The sequence below is a fragment of the Arachis ipaensis genome, chromosome B4, assembly GCF_059453495.1.
Source record: "Arachis ipaensis isolate K30076 ecotype BB chromosome B4, ASM5945349v1, whole genome shotgun sequence".
In the NCBI taxonomy this organism is placed as follows: domain Eukaryota; kingdom Viridiplantae; phylum Streptophyta; class Magnoliopsida; order Fabales; family Fabaceae; genus Arachis; species Arachis ipaensis.
Genome location: NC_142439.1, coordinates 23,408,956 through 23,425,944, shown reverse-complemented (window position 1 = coordinate 23,425,944; position 16,989 = coordinate 23,408,956). Strand labels below are relative to the sequence as shown.

The following is a 16,989-nucleotide window of genomic DNA, read 5'->3' as shown; positions in this document are numbered from 1 at the left end:
AATTGAATAATTAATGATTCATTTATTCACTTTTTAATTTCTAAGTAAGTCGTTTATCAAATCACACTTTCACTTTAATCCATGACAACAATAAAAACGTCTAACGGCCCATAAATTCAGGCCAACAGAATACACAAATTTAATTATAATTTTAGTTTTTATTATTTTATTGATGCGTGAGCATCTTTTCTATCTTTTCCTGGTGAATTTGTATTTAAATTGTTGAGTTTAATCAAGAATTAATTATCTTTTAGCCACTATGGATGCTACTTTGAGTCTTGTGCAATTCTGTTTATTTTAGGTAGCATTCGGATGGATTTAATGGAGTTTCTGCAAGAGAAAGAGAAGAAACCAAGGATCTGACCAGCAAGGAGTGACGCGTGCGCGTGCCTAACGCGTACGCATGACACGCGAAGAAGACCATCGACGCGTACGCGTGACTAACGCGTACGCGTGACATGCGCCACATGCAGAATTCGCAGAAAACGCTGGGGCGATTTCAGGCCGAGTTTCAAACCAGTTTTCGGCCTAGAAACACAGACTAGTGCCAGGGGATAGCAGAGACTCAAGGGAGAATCACACAAGAATGGTTATGCCCACTCCAAATTAGACGTGGACCCTACGAAGCAAGTGGTCCCCATTCATCAATTGAAGACATGCTGATTGCTTTAATTAATTCTGATTTAAACTTTAATTTTTATTTAAAAATAGGAAAATATATTATTTTAATTTTAGAAGATAGATTTTAAATTTAGTAGGATTAGATACAAAAGGGAATTGGAATTATTCCACAAAAAAAGATTCCATGCCACCTCTACCAAAATACATTTTATCAGAATTCTTATTTTCTCTCCTTGCCATGAGCAACTAAACCTCCACTGTTAAGGTTAGGAGCTCTGTCTATTGTATAGATTGATACTATTATTTTCTTTATCTTAATTCATGTACTGATTTATAATTCAAGAATTGTTTTCGTTCTTTATTTTATGAATTTGGGTGGAACGGAAGTATGACCCATGTTCTAATTGAGTTCTTGTAAAACTTGAAAAAGCTCTTTACTTGAACATTAACTTGAAAACAAAATTCTCCTAAATTTTAATTATCTAGATTTAACGGGATACGTGACATATAATCCTTTTATATTTAGGTAATTAGAGTTTTTGTGGCATAATAAACTAGAATTAAGCTTCAACTTCTAATTGGAATTAATTGACCAAAGAATTGGCAGTTGATGAATTTTAGAGGAGACTAGAAAGGTTTAAGGAATTAGGGTTTAGTCACATACAGTTTGCCATGAATTAAATCTTGCATGATTAGAATAAATTAATAAGAAAAGTTAATCCGAAAAATAGATAACTCTAACCCTAACTGTTTCTCCATACTTATTCCCAACTTATTTACTTCTCTTTCTTTAATATTCTTTCTATTGCTTAATGTCTTTGAACTCTCAACATTATTTTCTATTTGCCTAACTAAGTAAATTAATCAACCATTGTTGCTTAATCCATCAGTCCTCGTGGGATCGACCCTCACTCACCTGAGGTATTACTTGGTACGACCCGGTGCACTTGCCGATTAGTTTGTGGGCTAGAAATTCCGCACCAAGTTTTTGGCGCTGTTGCCGGAGATTGATTGTGATTGACAACTACTGGTTGTTTGATTGCTTAGATTAGACGTTTTAATTTTAATTTTATTTAAATTTTGCTTATTATTTTCGAAAAATAAATAAATAAATAGCATTAATATTTTTTTTAATTTCTGAAATTAAGTTTGGTGTCCCCTAGTTATTTTAATTTCAATTTTTTTATGTTTATTCTCCCTGTTAATTTTTGAATTTTTTTGTTTTATTTATTTAGTATATCTATTTTATTATTTTACACAGGTTATCTCACTGGAAATTCTCTGTACTCTGACGTAGAGATTCCCATCTTTTCTTGTTTTCTGTTTGTTTATGCACAGGAACAGAGACAAGGAACATCTCTTAGACTTTGATCCTGAACCTGAAAGAACTTTCAGGCGGCGTTTGCAACAAGCAAGACTTTACCAAGCTGCAGAATCCACTATGGATCCTAATAATGCTGTTAATGTCAATGTGGCAAATCAGAATGGGGATGATCAACAAAGGAGAGTACTTGGCTCTTACTCTGCTCCTACTGCAGATCTTTATGAAAAAAGCATTGTGGTGCCTCCTATAACTGCGAACAACTTTGAGTTGAAGTCACAATTGGTCACCCTGGTACAACAAAACTGCCAGTATCATGGTCTTTCCCACGAAGACCCAAATCAATTTATTTCTAATTTTCTACAGATTTGTGATACTGTGAAGACAAATGGAGTGAACCCAAAGGTGTACAAACTCATGCTCTTCCCGTTTGCTCTGAGAGATGGAGCAAAGCTATGGCTAGATTCCCGACCCAAGGAGAGTTTGGATACTTGGGACAAGGTTGTTACTGAGTTTCTTACTAAATTTTTCCTACCTAAGAAGCTAACTAAGCTTAGGGTAGAGGTTCAGACATTCAGGCAGAAGGATGGTGAAACTCTTTATGAAACTTGGGAGAAGTACAAGCTACTGATTAGGCAATGCCCTTCGGACATGTTCTCCAAATGGACCCAACTAGATATCTTTTATAAAGGCTTGGGTGAAATGTCCAAGATGTGCTTAGATAATTCTGCAGGTGGTTCACTGCACAAGAAGAAGACACCAGAGGAGACTATTGAGCTGATTGAATTGGTTGCTAGCAACCAATATTTATACTCATCTAACAGGAATCCTGTGAACTCTGAGGCTCATCAAAAGAAGGGTGTTATGAAAGTAGAAGCTCTTAATGCTCTTCTTGCTCAGAATAAGCTTATGTCTCAGCAAATAAGTCTACTTACTCAACAGATGGGTGGCATGTAAGTCTCAGCTATCAACACCTAAAATCTACCTCAAGAGGCCTCTTATGACATGACAGGTAATTTTGTACAAAATGATAATTATGGGTATGCTCAATCCTCTTCTGAATAGGTCAATTACATGGGGAGTGCTCCTAGAAATCCCAACAATGATCCCTATTCTCAGACCTACAATCAGGGGTAGAGAAATCACCCAAATTTTGGGTGGAGAGAGCAACCTCAGAGGCCACAGAATTTTAATAATAATTCTCAGGGTGGTTTTCAATAGAAAAATTTTAATAACCACCAGTTTTAGTCATCTCAGCAAGCAACTTCCCAGCCCCAGCAGAACAATGATTTGGAAGCAATACTAGCAAGTTTTAAACAGGAAACCAGAGCATCAATCAAGAACTTAGAGATTCAGATGGGTTAACTAGCCACAAAAGTTAATGAAATTGATCAGAGGACCACTAATAGCCTTTCTGGTAACACAATTCCAAATCCAAGAGAGGAATGCAAGGCTATCACCTTGATAAGTGGACGAGTAGCAAGTGCAGAAGCACAAGTTAATGAGGAGCCAGTTGAAAAAGAAGATTGCAAGGTTATTCAATTGAGAAGTGGTAAAGTAGCTGGCTCTAAGACCAAGGTCAATGGAGAGTTAGTTGAAAAAGAAGCTTCAGATGAGAAGAAGGAAGAAGTAGAGCACGTTCCTCCAAAGCGTGCAGACAACCCATTCCCAGACTCTCTTGACACTTATCCTACATTGCCAAAGGCTCCTGAGTACAAGCCTAAAATGCTATATCTTCAGAGACTTCAAAAGGAGACCAAGGACAAGCAGTTTTCAAAGTTCTTGGAAGTCTTCAGAAAGTTGCAAATCAACATTCCTTTTGCTGTGGTTTTGGAACAAATGCCTATCTATGTCAAGTTCATGAAGGAGCTGTTGTCAAAGAAGAAGCCTTTAAGGGGAGATGAGACTGTGGTCCTGACTAAAGAATGCAGTGCCATCATTCAGAATAACTTACCAAAGAAGATGCCAGATCCAGGGAGCTTTCAAATTCCATGCACCATTGGGAGCACAACCTTTGAGAAAGCATTATGTGATTTAGGAGCAAGCATCAATTTAATGCCCTTGTCTGTGATGAAGAAGTTGCAAATCCAAGAGGCACAACCCACAGGGATAGCATTACAGATGGCAGATAAATCTATGAAGCCTGCATACGGATTAGTGGAGAATATTTTGGTCAAAGTAGGTAAATTCTTCCTCCCAACAGATTTTGTGATTCTTGACACAGGGGAGGATGAGAACACCTCTATAATCCTAGGAAGACCTTTCCTAGCCACTGGGAGAGCTCTAATTGATGTAGAAGTGAGTGAATTAGTGCTCAGAGTGCATAATGAGCAATTAGTCTTTCATGTCTTCAGAGATATACATTCAGCAGGTAAAGAAGAGAGGTGCATGCAGACTGAGCTTATTGATCCAAACCTTCAAGAACCCCCGATGACGGACAGCAGAATCTGCAGCTCAAACCTTCTTTGGTGACAATCAATAAAATTTCTCCTGATACCAAACCTAATTTTGGTGTCGGGAATACATCATCCACCAAGGAGGAGGTTCCCAAAAAGAAGAAAATACCCAGGGGATGGAGAAACAAAAAGATCCCCACTGAAGGTTTCTCCCCAGTAATGAAGGTGGTGTTGACTAGGAATCCAGTATGGATTTATACAGTAAACAGAATCCTCTCTCTAGAGCATATTGAGCTAATTTATGGAGACACAGGAAAGAAGTTCAAAGTAAAGGGTGAAGAGCTGAGCCCCTATGATCCTCCTCCTTACAGGAGCTGACCGTCAAGCTAGTGACGGTAAAGAAGCGCTTGTCGGGAGGCAACCCGATAATTTCGTATCCTTAGTTATTTTTCGTAGTAGTAGTTTTCTTACTTGTTTGATTTTTTATTGAGTTTTTACTATTTTTCTGATCATGCAGCTATTTTATAATAGAAACCAAACACTTCAGGCAACAAAAAAAAATGAGCACACAACGCGGAAGCGTCGTTGACGCGTACGCGTCATATGTGTGTGCGTGAAAAATAAAATTTGACAGAGAGTTGAGCGGGAGTAGCGCTGGAACTATGCTAGAAGCACAAATTGCATCACGCGTACGCGTCTCTAACTCGTGTGCGTCGTTTGCGCTTTTCGCCACCCACGCGTGCGCATCCCTAACGCATACGCGTGACCCTGAAAAACGACATCAATGAGTGTTTGGGCAGAGAGTTGTGCTGGTGTGGGGTTGGAACTGTGCTGGGCGTACAAGCCCTATCACGCCTACGCGTCCCTGACGCATGCGCGTCATTTTCCCATCCTGGCTGTCCACGCGTACGCATCCATGACGCGTCCGCGTCACTTGGAAATTGCGCGATCCACGCGTACGTGCGCCTTACGCGTACGTGTCGCATGTGACGCCCAAATTTAAACCCCTCAGCGCCTGATTTCAAATCATCCACCCCCAATCCTAATTCTCTCTTGTTCTTTTATCCTTTTATTCTTCTTTTATCTTACTATTTGTTTTTGTTTTCAGTTCTTCTTTGCTTGAGGACAAGCAAACCTTTAAGTTTGGTATTGTCGCTACGCTTATGGCTTTTTTGCTTATTTTAATAGCACCAAAGGGAGATGAATGTTCTTCATGGAGGAATAAGATGGTCACTAGCATAACTGAGGTGGTTGAGTTCCCTTCATTCTATTTCTCTTTCATTTTTGTTATTTTCTGTTTTCTGTTGCTTTGATTGTCTGCATGGTCTTTAGTATTTTCAGTTCTTAGAATTAGTTTCATTTTGTTATTTGTCTCATGTACCGCTCACTGAACTTGAATCTAAAAAGAAAAAAAAAGAAAAAAAATAACAGAAGTGATATATTGCATGAGAAATTGAGTTTATATTTAAGAGTAGTCTTATTTACTTAAATGTGGTGGTATTTTCTGTGACTCTGAATGCATGACGTGAACAATGCATATTTAATTTTGAATCAAAGTTGATGTACAAGGAACAGGAATTTAGAGAATTATTATGACTTCTCTGAAATAAACAAAAATTTAATCCTTGAAGCAAAAGAGACAGCAAAAAAAAAAGAGAAGATATAAAAGCAAGGTCCAAGGCTCTGAGCATCAATGACTAGGGAGGTCAGACATGATTAAAAGCTCAAAGAGTTGTTTCCCTAGTCACATGCTTGTGGTGTTCTTGTGTCAAGTAATTCTTGAGACAAAATATTTAGAGTCGAGATCAATTGCAATTAGCAGAGTATGCCAAAGGTTTTGAGCACCACTGTCTGGGAGTAACTAAAAGAAAAATCAGAACTTAAAGAGAGTTCCCCAATTAAGTGCTTGTGGTGTTTCTGTGTCAAGTGAAGCTTGAGACAAAACATTTAAAGTCACGGCTAGGTTCAAGGTGCAAAGCACCAAGGACAAGAAATATTGCTGTGTTCAAGGGTTAAATTAAGTTACAAAAGATCAGAGAATTCATAATATTATCCGGATTCTAATTCCGAAAGACACTAACATCCTTCTTATTTAAAGGAGAGTGAGATGCCAAAACTATTCAAGATTGCAGTTGTAAATCCCACTATAAGAAGAGACATGAGCTTAATCGAACTCTCCTTATCATGCAAATTCACATTCTAAGCTTATATTAATTTGGTTGCTTGAGGACAAGCAACAATTCAAGTTTGGTGTTGTGATGCGTGAGCATTTTTCCTATCTTTTCCTGGTGAATTTGCATTTAAATTGTTGAGTTTAATCAAGAATTAATTATCTTTTAGCCACTATGGATGCTACTTTGAGTCTTGTGCAATTCTGTTTATTTTAGGTAGCATTCGGATGGATTTGATGGAGTTTCTGCAAGAGAAAGAGAAGAAACCAAGGAGCTGACCAGCAAGGAGCGACGCGTGCACGTGCCTGATGCGTACGCGTGATTCGGAGCTGTCCATGGCGACGCGTGCGCGTCAGTTGCGCCACATGCAAAATTCGCAGAAAACACTGGGGGCAATTTCAGACCGAGTTTTGACCCAGTTTTCGCCCCAGAAACACAGACTAGCGCCAGGAGATTGCAGAGACTCAAGGGAGATGTACACAAGAATGGTTATGCCAACTCCAAATTAGGCGTGGACCCTACGAAGTAAGGGTCTCCATTCATCAATTGAAGAGATGTTGATTGCTTTAATTAATTCTGATTGAAACTTTAATTTTTATTTAAAAATAGGAAAAGATATCATTTTAGTTTTAGAAGATAGATTTTAAATTTAGTAGGATTAGATATAAAAGGGGATTGGAATTATTCCACAAAAAAAGATTCCATGCCACCTCTACCAAAATACATTTTATCAGAATCCTTATTTTCTCTCCTTGCCATGAGTAACTAAACCTCCACTGTTAAGGTTAGGAGCTCTGTCTATTGTATGGATTGATACTATTATTTTCTTTATTTTAATTCATGTACTGATTTATAATTCAAGAATTATTTTCGTTCTTTATTTTATGAATTTGGGTGGAACAGAAGTATGACCCATGTTCTAATTGAGTTCTTGTAAAACTTGAAAAGCTCTTTACTTGAACAACAGTTTGAAAACAAATTCTCCTAAATTTTAATTATCTAGATTTAACGGGATACGTGACATATAATCCTTTTATATTTAGGTAATTAGAGTTTTTGTGGCATAATAAACTAGAATTAAGCTTCACCTTCTAATTGAAATTAATTGACCAAGGAATTTGCAGTTGATGAATTTTAGAGGAGACTAGAAAGGTCTAAGGAATTAGGGTCTAGTCACATACAGTTTGCCATGAATTAAATCTTGCATGATTAGAATAAATTAATAAGAAAAGTTAATCCGAAAAATAGATAACTCTAAGCCTTAACTGTTTCTCCATACTTTATTCCCAACTTATTTACTTGCCTTTCTTTAATATTCTTTCTATTGTTTAATGTCTTTGAACTCTCAACATTATTTTATGTTTGCCTAACTAAGTAAATTAATCAACCATTGTTGCTTAATCCATCAATCCTCGTGGGATCGACCCTCACTCAGCTGAGGTATTACTTGGTACGACCCGGTGCACTTGCCGGTTAGTTTGTGGGTTAGAAATTCCGCACCATTTATCTTATCTTATCTTTGTTTGCTTTTATTTTTCATAGGCCAATGATCTATATATACTTAGTTTTACCTTCATAGTTTACAATTTTCAATCAATCAATAATCAATAAAATTTCTTCATCTTTTCTTTTCTTTCACAATTTTATTATCTTTACTTACTATTTATGTACTATTTCCATTTTATTATGGTATCAGAGCTCCTCTTGAGTTCTGCTGACATCCATGAATAAACCAACCAATTCAAATCTTAAAACCCCTTCAACCTCCCCTCCCACTATGAATAATCAACCTCCATACTCTGTCCTATACTCTGTCCTAGGTCAAGGAAAAAGGGCACAACAACAACTTCATCCGGAGCCTCTTTTAGACTTTTCGTCAGCCCAGCCCTTTTCTTTCATGGCACTTAATTCCTTCCAATAAAGAAGCTCGTCCTTCAAATTAACTTGAGCTCTTGTCAAGTCCAACTACTCATTATTTTTGTTCTTTCAATACTTTTTCTATTGTTAACAATTTTTCAAATCGAGATTTATTCTTGAACACTTAGATCATTGATTTTGGTGCCACAAATCACATTGCATCAAATTTGTCTTGGTTTATTTCTTACACACAAATTTCTCCTATTATTGTTTATTTACCAAATGGTTCTCAATTTACTGTTTCTTATTAAGGCATGGTTCAATTTTCACCATCCTTAGTTCTTCATGATGTTCTTTATTTACCTCATTTCAACTTTAATATTATCTCCATCTCAAAAATTACTTCAGCACTCATATGTGAACTCACTTTTTCATCTTCTTCTTGCACTCTACAGAGCAACAATTCGAGGATGGTTGATTTGGGCAGAATGAGAGAGGGATTATATGTCTTTGAACCCAAATTTGGTAAAAATCGATCCACTATACATTCCATAAATTTCATCAAATCCCCACCCATTACACCTTCAAATATATGGCATGTTCATTTAGGACACCTTTCTAGACAAAGACTTAATCATTTACATAAACAATTTCCTTTTATCTCTATGCATCATGATGAGACTTGTGACATTTGTCATCTTTCTAAGTAAAAGAAACTTTCATTTTCTCAAAATTTTAACAAAGTCAATGCAAGTTTTGATTTATTACATTTTGATATTTGGGATCCATTTTGACAAAATTTTGTTCATAATCATAAATATTTTTTTACTATTGTTGATGATTTTAACCGCTTTACATGGATTATTTTATTAAAATCAAAAGGAGAAATGCAAAATCATGTAAAAAATTTTATTACTTTAGTTGAAACACAATTCAACTCTAAAGTTAAAACTATTCATTCCGATAATGGACCAGAATTTATTTTACATGATTTTTATGCTTCAAAGGGCATTATTCATCAACGTAGTTGTGTTGAAACTCCTCAACAAAATGGAATGGTAGAACGCAAGTATCAACATATTTTGAATATAACTCATGCTCTTATGTTTCAATCTAATTTACCACAATCTTTTTGGTCTTATGCTATTAAACATACTGTTTATTTACTTAACAGAGTTTCATCATCCGTAATTAATTTTAAAACATCATTTGAGATTTTATTCAATCATCCACTAAATTATCATGACCTTAAAGTTTTTGGATGCTTATGTTTTGTTTCTACCATAATAGCAAGCAGATCAAAATTTGATCCAAGAGCCGAAAAAGATGTGTTTATTGGCTTTCAACATGGTTTTAAAGGATATATTATTTATGTTTTAGAAGATAAAATAATTGAGATTTCTAGAAACGTAATTTTTTACGAAATGATCTTGCTCTTAGTCACAAAAATTTGATCCAATTCCATACACTCAGCCCAACATTGCCAAACACGCCTTCTCAAAAACAAGATTCAGTTAGTCTTCTAGTTGAACCCTCACCTATACCCATTGACTCAACTCCATCTAATTCTTTATTTTCTCCAACAACCTCTCTTTCTTCCTCACTGTCATTTTCTAACCAAGTTGAACCGACCACGGAATCTCTCTCAAGGCACACACCCTTCTCTCCTTCCGCACTAGACACCACTCCACCATCACCTTTACATCCCCCGTCACCTTTTTCACCACCTGAGCAACCCCATCCTCGTTATTTCGACCGGCCTCACCGACCTCCAGTATATCTCTCTGATTACTTGTGTAATTCCTCTCTCATCTCTACAAATCAATCTCCCTCAAAGTGCAAGTATCATTTATCTTCAGTCATGTCTTTTTCTTCTCTTTCATCTTCACATAAAAAGTTTCTTTTATCTCTACATTCTGACATTGAGGCAAAGTCTTTTAAGGACGCAAATCAACACACTAATTGGCGTAGAGCTATGAAAGATGAGTTGGATGCTCTTGAGTTGAACAAAACTTCGTGTCTTATTGTTAATTGCCCTGCAGGGGTTAAGCCAGTTGGCTGTAAATGGGTTTATCGCATCAAATGCAAGCCTGATGGTTCAGTTGATCGATATAAAGCACGCCTTGTAGCTAAAGGGTTCACTCAAACTGAAGGTGTTGATTTCTTGAAAACTTTTTCCCCTGTTGTCAAGCCTGCCACCATCAGATTAGTTTTGGCATTGGCCTCTATGAAGCATTGGCCCATACATCAGTTGGATGTCAATAATGCTTTCTTACATGAGAATCTTTCTGAGAATGTTTATATGACTCTGCCACCTGGATTTAATCTCCTCAACCGAATCAATGCTGTAAGCTACTCAAGTCACTGTATGGTTTACGACAATCTAGTCGTGTGTGGTATGACAAATTTTCTCATCTTTTGCTATCTCATGGATATCAGCAGACCTCATCTGATTATAGTCTGTTTGTTAAATTTACTGGTGCTCAAATTTCTATCCTTCTAGTCTATGTTGACGACATTGTTCTCACTGGTAATTCCATTTCTGAACTTACTGCCATGAAGTCTATTTTGCACCAACACTTCCGAATTAAAGGCTTGAGCCCATTAAAATATTTTTTGGGTATTGAGGTTGCTCAATCAGTGAAGGAAATTTGCTTATCTCAGAGAAAATATTGTCTTGATCTTTTGGAGGATTCTGGTTTATTAGGTGCTAAACTTGCCTCTGTTCCAATGGATAGTTCCACAAGATTATATCAAGACAAAAGTCCCTTGCTATCTGACCTTTTTGTATATCGCCGTTTGGTTGGCCGTCTTATCTATCTCACCATTACTCAACCGGACATCATGTATGCCACTCAACAATTAAGTCAATTTATGGCATCTCCTACTAAATCTCATCTTCAAGCTGTCAAGCATGTGTTACGATATCTGAAAACTTGTCCCGGCAAAGGACTTTTTTTTTTCTAAGAGAATCAGAAATTCAGCTTCTCGGCTTCAGTGATTCTGATTGGGCCGGATGTCCTGACACTCGGCGATCTTTAACAGGTTATTGTTTCTTCTTAGGCAGTCCTTTAGCCTCTTGGAAGACCAAGAAACAAACCACCGTTGCCCGCTCATCTACGGAAGCAGAATATCGTGCACTTGCCAACACAACTTGTGAACTTCAATAGATACTAAATGTGTTACCATTTTTACGCATCTCTCCTATCTGCCCAGTTTTTCATAAACGGACCAAACATTTAGAGGTTGACTGTCACTTGGTTCGACAAAAAGCTGGAGTGATGAAACTTTTCCCAATTCCCTCTTCTGGGCAACTAGCTGACATCTTCACCAAACTTTTGTCTTCTCAACTCTTCCATCTTAATTTGAATAAGCTTGGTGTTCTTGACATCTTTCATCCTCCAGCTTGCGGGGGCGTATTAAACCACTCTTCCACCTTAATCCATGACAATAATAAAGACGTCTCACGGCCCACAAATTCAGCCCAACAAAATATACAAATTCAATTATAATTCTAGTCTTTATTATTTTATCTTATTTTATCTTTATTTGCTTTTATTTTTCATATGCTAATGCTCTATATATACTTAGTTTTACCTTCATAGTTTACAATTTTCAATCAATCAATAATAAAAAAAATTTTTTCATCTTTTCTTTTCTTTCACAATTTCATTATCTTTATTTACTCTTTATGTACTCTTTTCGTTTTATTAGATTAGAACTCTCTAATTTATTTATATAGTTTTATTGAAGTATATATTGAACCATATAATTCTCTCTTTTTCGAATTTATGTGCAAGCCTAATCTCTTAGGTTGGACTACAGATGAAGAAAAGGTAAAACTAAAATTTGACTTTCGTAAAGATAACAAGACGGAGTTTACGTTTGTTTCTCTCTAAATATTGTTTTAACCTATTGTGAATGTGACAGAGCACTTATTTTCTTTCTCATGAACAATAAAACTCTAAATATCATGCGAGCAGTAATTTGGCACACCAATAAGAATAACCATACACAGTTACACACTAATTCAATTAATAAAAAATAGATAACTAAAAATCTGAATCCATTAATAAATAATTGAAATAAAAGTAGCTAGCTAGCTATATCATAACCCTAGGTGGATTAGTTCATGCTAAAGAATAAATAAAAAATAAAAAAAATAAAAAAAACTCCATTAAAAATAACTGAAAAAAAAGGGGTTGAATCTTCATATATATATATATATATATATCCACTCTATGACGGTTAGGATTCTTCCAAATATATGCTGTCAAAAGTCTCTTTTCTGCCTACAAATTATGCGTGGCAACACCCAAGACTTCGAACGGTTTCTCAAACCTCAATGGTATCTAACTACTTTCTCTTCACCCAAAAGACAAAAAATTTTCTCTTTTAAAAAATATTTTGAGAGTATTTATTAACTAATTAATCCCATCTTATTATAACACCCCCTACCGAAGAAATTAAATAAGATTATTTGATTTATTTCTAAACTTAATTAAACTACATGTTAAAATGTTGATGCATCAACCAACCTATAATGAATGATCCAATTTTGAGGGTTTTGATGAGTAAGTAATTTAATTAAAGTCACTCATTCAAATTACACTTCCACTAATATAACTAAAACTAAATCGGGCCTGCTACACATACAAACAAAAATGCCCTACAAGTTTTACAAGTTTTCAGCCCACACTTCATTCACACGCGTACTCATCTCTCTTTGAATGGAACGTAAACTACACGCGCCCCACTCAACGGTTGCTCTTCGCAAAATAGCACTCCTTAATGGCGCACTCTTCCACTTCTCCAAGCCCTTCGAAGAAAACACAAACCGTCCGTTTTCGAGCAACATTCCAAACTGCAGAGATAGGACTCGTCGCGAAGATTAGAACTCTCCATCAACACAACATAGAACTCTCGATCAACAATCTCCAGAAAAAAACGAAGTTATAATACTCAAGGTACGTTACGTTACTATTTTACTCATACTGTATATTTTCCACATTTCGAAAACGAAGAACTAGGTTTTACTGTTCTTCTACGTTCTTCTAGGTTTTACTGTTCTTCTTGTTCTAGGTCTCATTTTACAGTTTTTAATGTTCTACTTGTTCTAGGTTTTACTGTTATTCTTGCTTCTAGGTTATTCTGTTCTTCTTAGTTGTTCTAGGTATTACTGTTCTTGTTGTTCTAGTTCTTCTGGTAACTGATTTTTGGGAGTATATTGCGTAATTTGGTGGATGTATATTGAGTATTTTGTTGGGTGTATATAGCATAATTTGTTGGGTGTATATTTCTGAACTGATATACTGTAATATAGTCAACAGTTGCAACTATTCTAATATTTGCTTGTCCATGGGTGTATATTGCTTGACCTTGTAATGTTGCTTGACCTTGTATATTAATGCATGTTTGAGTGATATCTGACTGATATCTATGGGTGTATCTGACTCATATCTATGGGTGTATTTTACTGATATCTATGGGTGTATTTTTCATTTCAGAAAAAATGGCAGGCAGAAACCAAGCTGAAAAAAATGTAAGAACAAATATATGTCTTAGATGAAATCAGTTTTATATAATAGAAATATATCTGACTATAATTTTGCTTTGTTTACAGCAAATCAAAGACCTTAAGTGTGCAAGACATTTGTTAAGTGAGAAATTCAGAAACATGAGCGGGGAGAAGAAAACAATTGTTAGAAATTTGGGATTTGGTGGCCTGATGTACATCCCGCCGCTACGGGTGCATCACCAAATTGTCAGATAGATTCTAAGGATATTGACACTGATTAATGTAAATGTTATATAGTCCTGTAACAAATTGAACACATGCTGTAAAAATTTTTCAATTATAATCTAGTTTATTGTAACATTTTTTTCAATAATTAAACTCTCTCTGCTGTTTTCAAAATGTATGAATTACAGGTACTATAATATGAAGGAAAATATGAAACCAAATATACACCCATAACCTGCCATTTTTTACACCCAAAGAAAGTTGAATATACACCCAAAAATCTATCCTCCTGATGCTTTATCCCTAAAACCTTGAACCCTAAACACTTAAAACCTAAACCTTAACCCCTAACCCGTAAACCCTAAAACCTAAACCCTAAACCCTAAAACCCTAAACCCTAATACCTAAAACCTTTAAACCGTTGTAAAAAAAACAAACAGTATTTTATAACATAAAAACAAGATTCTAAAGTATATATATGTAAAATGTGAAATACAAGAAAATTCAGAAATACACCCAAAAGAACACTACTTTTACACCCAAAAGAATGCATGCTCTCGCTCCTTTGTGTGCTTCTCATCCCTGCCCAGAAGTGGTGATCCAGATAGATTGGAATCCATATATGACGGTCTTCATAGAAATCTGCAGAATACACCCAAACACAGACTATAAATACACCCGAAAAAAATTAAATTTACACCTTTGCTGCAGATTTTAAACAAACATTACCTGAAAGCCACTTGTTGTCCACAAGACCAAAATTCAGCAGAAAATCATTCCAATTCCTATCAAATGAGTCTTTAAGCACACCCACGCTTCTTGCACTTCTCTCGTAATGTAATTTCTCACATCCTTTTCAATAAAATTTAACTCGCGATGACCCCCCGGCAGCCGCAACAAATGATTGGTAAGTTTTGTTTGGTCTAATACCAGCCTCCTCGTTATTCTCTATTGTACGACGAATGGACATGCTTAGTTCCCTGTGCTGTTTGAGATATTTTAGATTTCCATTTTTCCTCTCTGCTACATGTAATCAATTGATTCTTAATCTCGTTTCCCTTTCTATTTGTGCTCCGAACTCTTGTAGAAAACCCTGCAGCCTTGGCGTAGTTCCTGTAAACTTTTCCAGCATCTTCAAGGGTGGTAAAGGTCATTCCAACCTTGGGAACAAACTGGTCATCAACAGAGAGAGGTTGCAGAATATACCATGTCAAAAACAAAAAATACACACAATCATGTCTGATCTAATACACCCGAACGACAACAACTCAACTAAAATAACAAAAAAAGCCATAAACTATAAATACACCCCCACTTCCCCCAAAAATACACCCAAAAAATTCTGATCTACACCCGAGCGTCTGCTATAAATTGCAGATAATTAATCAAAACTAATACATTAGATTCAATCCACAGATTTATGTTCACGCGTTAGTTTCACAGTCAATGTTCACGAATTATTTAGCTACACAATGCTATACAAATAACTACAACAAAATTCAGTAATCATATGTAAATCAAACCTCAGAAACTACGTTAGATTCAAATTCATAATCCACTTCGCCTTGATTCAGCTGACAATCTGAGGTTGAATCATCCATTATCTTCAAAACGAGTTCAAACTTTGATTTCAGAAACCAGAAAATCGAAAAAAAAACGAAGCTGGAGTTACAGAGAGAGGAACTAACATCAATGACGAAGAACAAACTAGTGAGAAAGGAGGAGAAAAGAACAATCGAAAAAGCAGGGAAAGACGCGCGAGAAGAAGAACGAGCAAATTTAGAAAGAAGGAGAACGAAGAAGGAAACAAATCTTTTAAATTTGGTAGTTATATATAGCGCATGTAAGGAACGTAGCACTTACAACGTGTTTTGGGGAATTAGGGATTAATTGACTTGTAATGCTTACAAGCCCTAATCACTTGTATGTGGAGCTTTTCCGAAATTAAATATGTCATTGAAAAGTGATTATTATCGAACAACATACTAATGTGCATTATTCTTTGAAAAATTATTAAAATTTCTAACATCTTTTTAACTTTTAAATAAATAAAGTGTAAGATTTCATCAATTTTTTAAAATAAAAACGGATATTCTCTTAAAGATATTTTATTGTGAACTGTTATATAATGTAATTAAATATATCTAACAGTTTCTTAAGACCATCTTCGTATATTCACTAAAAAAATATATAATTTTATAATTTAATTATTTTAAAGAAAAGAAAAAGAGAGGACTAAAACAGTTGACCCAATAGTCCGCGTAAGTCGCATCTGCTTATTGGACCCTCCGATCCAAGGGCAATTTTTGGGCAATTTTCCTAATATAAAGAAAATATTTGAAGATCAAATTAAATAAAATATGCAATTATTGTCTATTCATGATGATTAATACGTTAGAGCAAAGCAGCACCATATAAATACTCGGAAATGTTTGGTAACAAAAAAAAAATCAGTAAAAAATAGTCATAACTTATCTTATTTAGTATTCATTAATTATTACAATAATTAATTAATACTAAATAAGACAAATTTTAGCTTTTTTTTTTATCTACTTAACATTACCCATAAACACCATATGAAAGATAATGCATCCCAATATAATAATCTCAATGCCGAAAGGTCACTTTCTTGAGTTCATGGTTCAATTCCGAGAAGCCTCCCTCAATTGGAAAAGTATTCAAAGTTTGTTTATTACTGTTTACATACATGCATGCTTATTAGTTATTCAGGGTAACTATATTATTCATCAATTTTCCGATGCAATTGATGATGGCATCTCCCAAAAAGTTGATTTCAAATTGTGAGTTCGTGTCAGCATTGTTGTTGTATCTGCCACGCATGTGTGAGCTGCAAAGAGAAACCGTCCCTACCCTGTCCCC

General features: G+C 35.5%; 1 pseudogene; it reads left to right on the top strand.

Moving 5' to 3' along the window:
• Nucleotides 1-2,062: 2,062 nt before the first annotated feature.
• On the top strand, nt 2,063-3,163 carry LOC148566917 (uncharacterized; annotated as a pseudogene).
• The last annotated feature ends 13,826 nt before the right edge of the window (nt 3,164-16,989 follow it).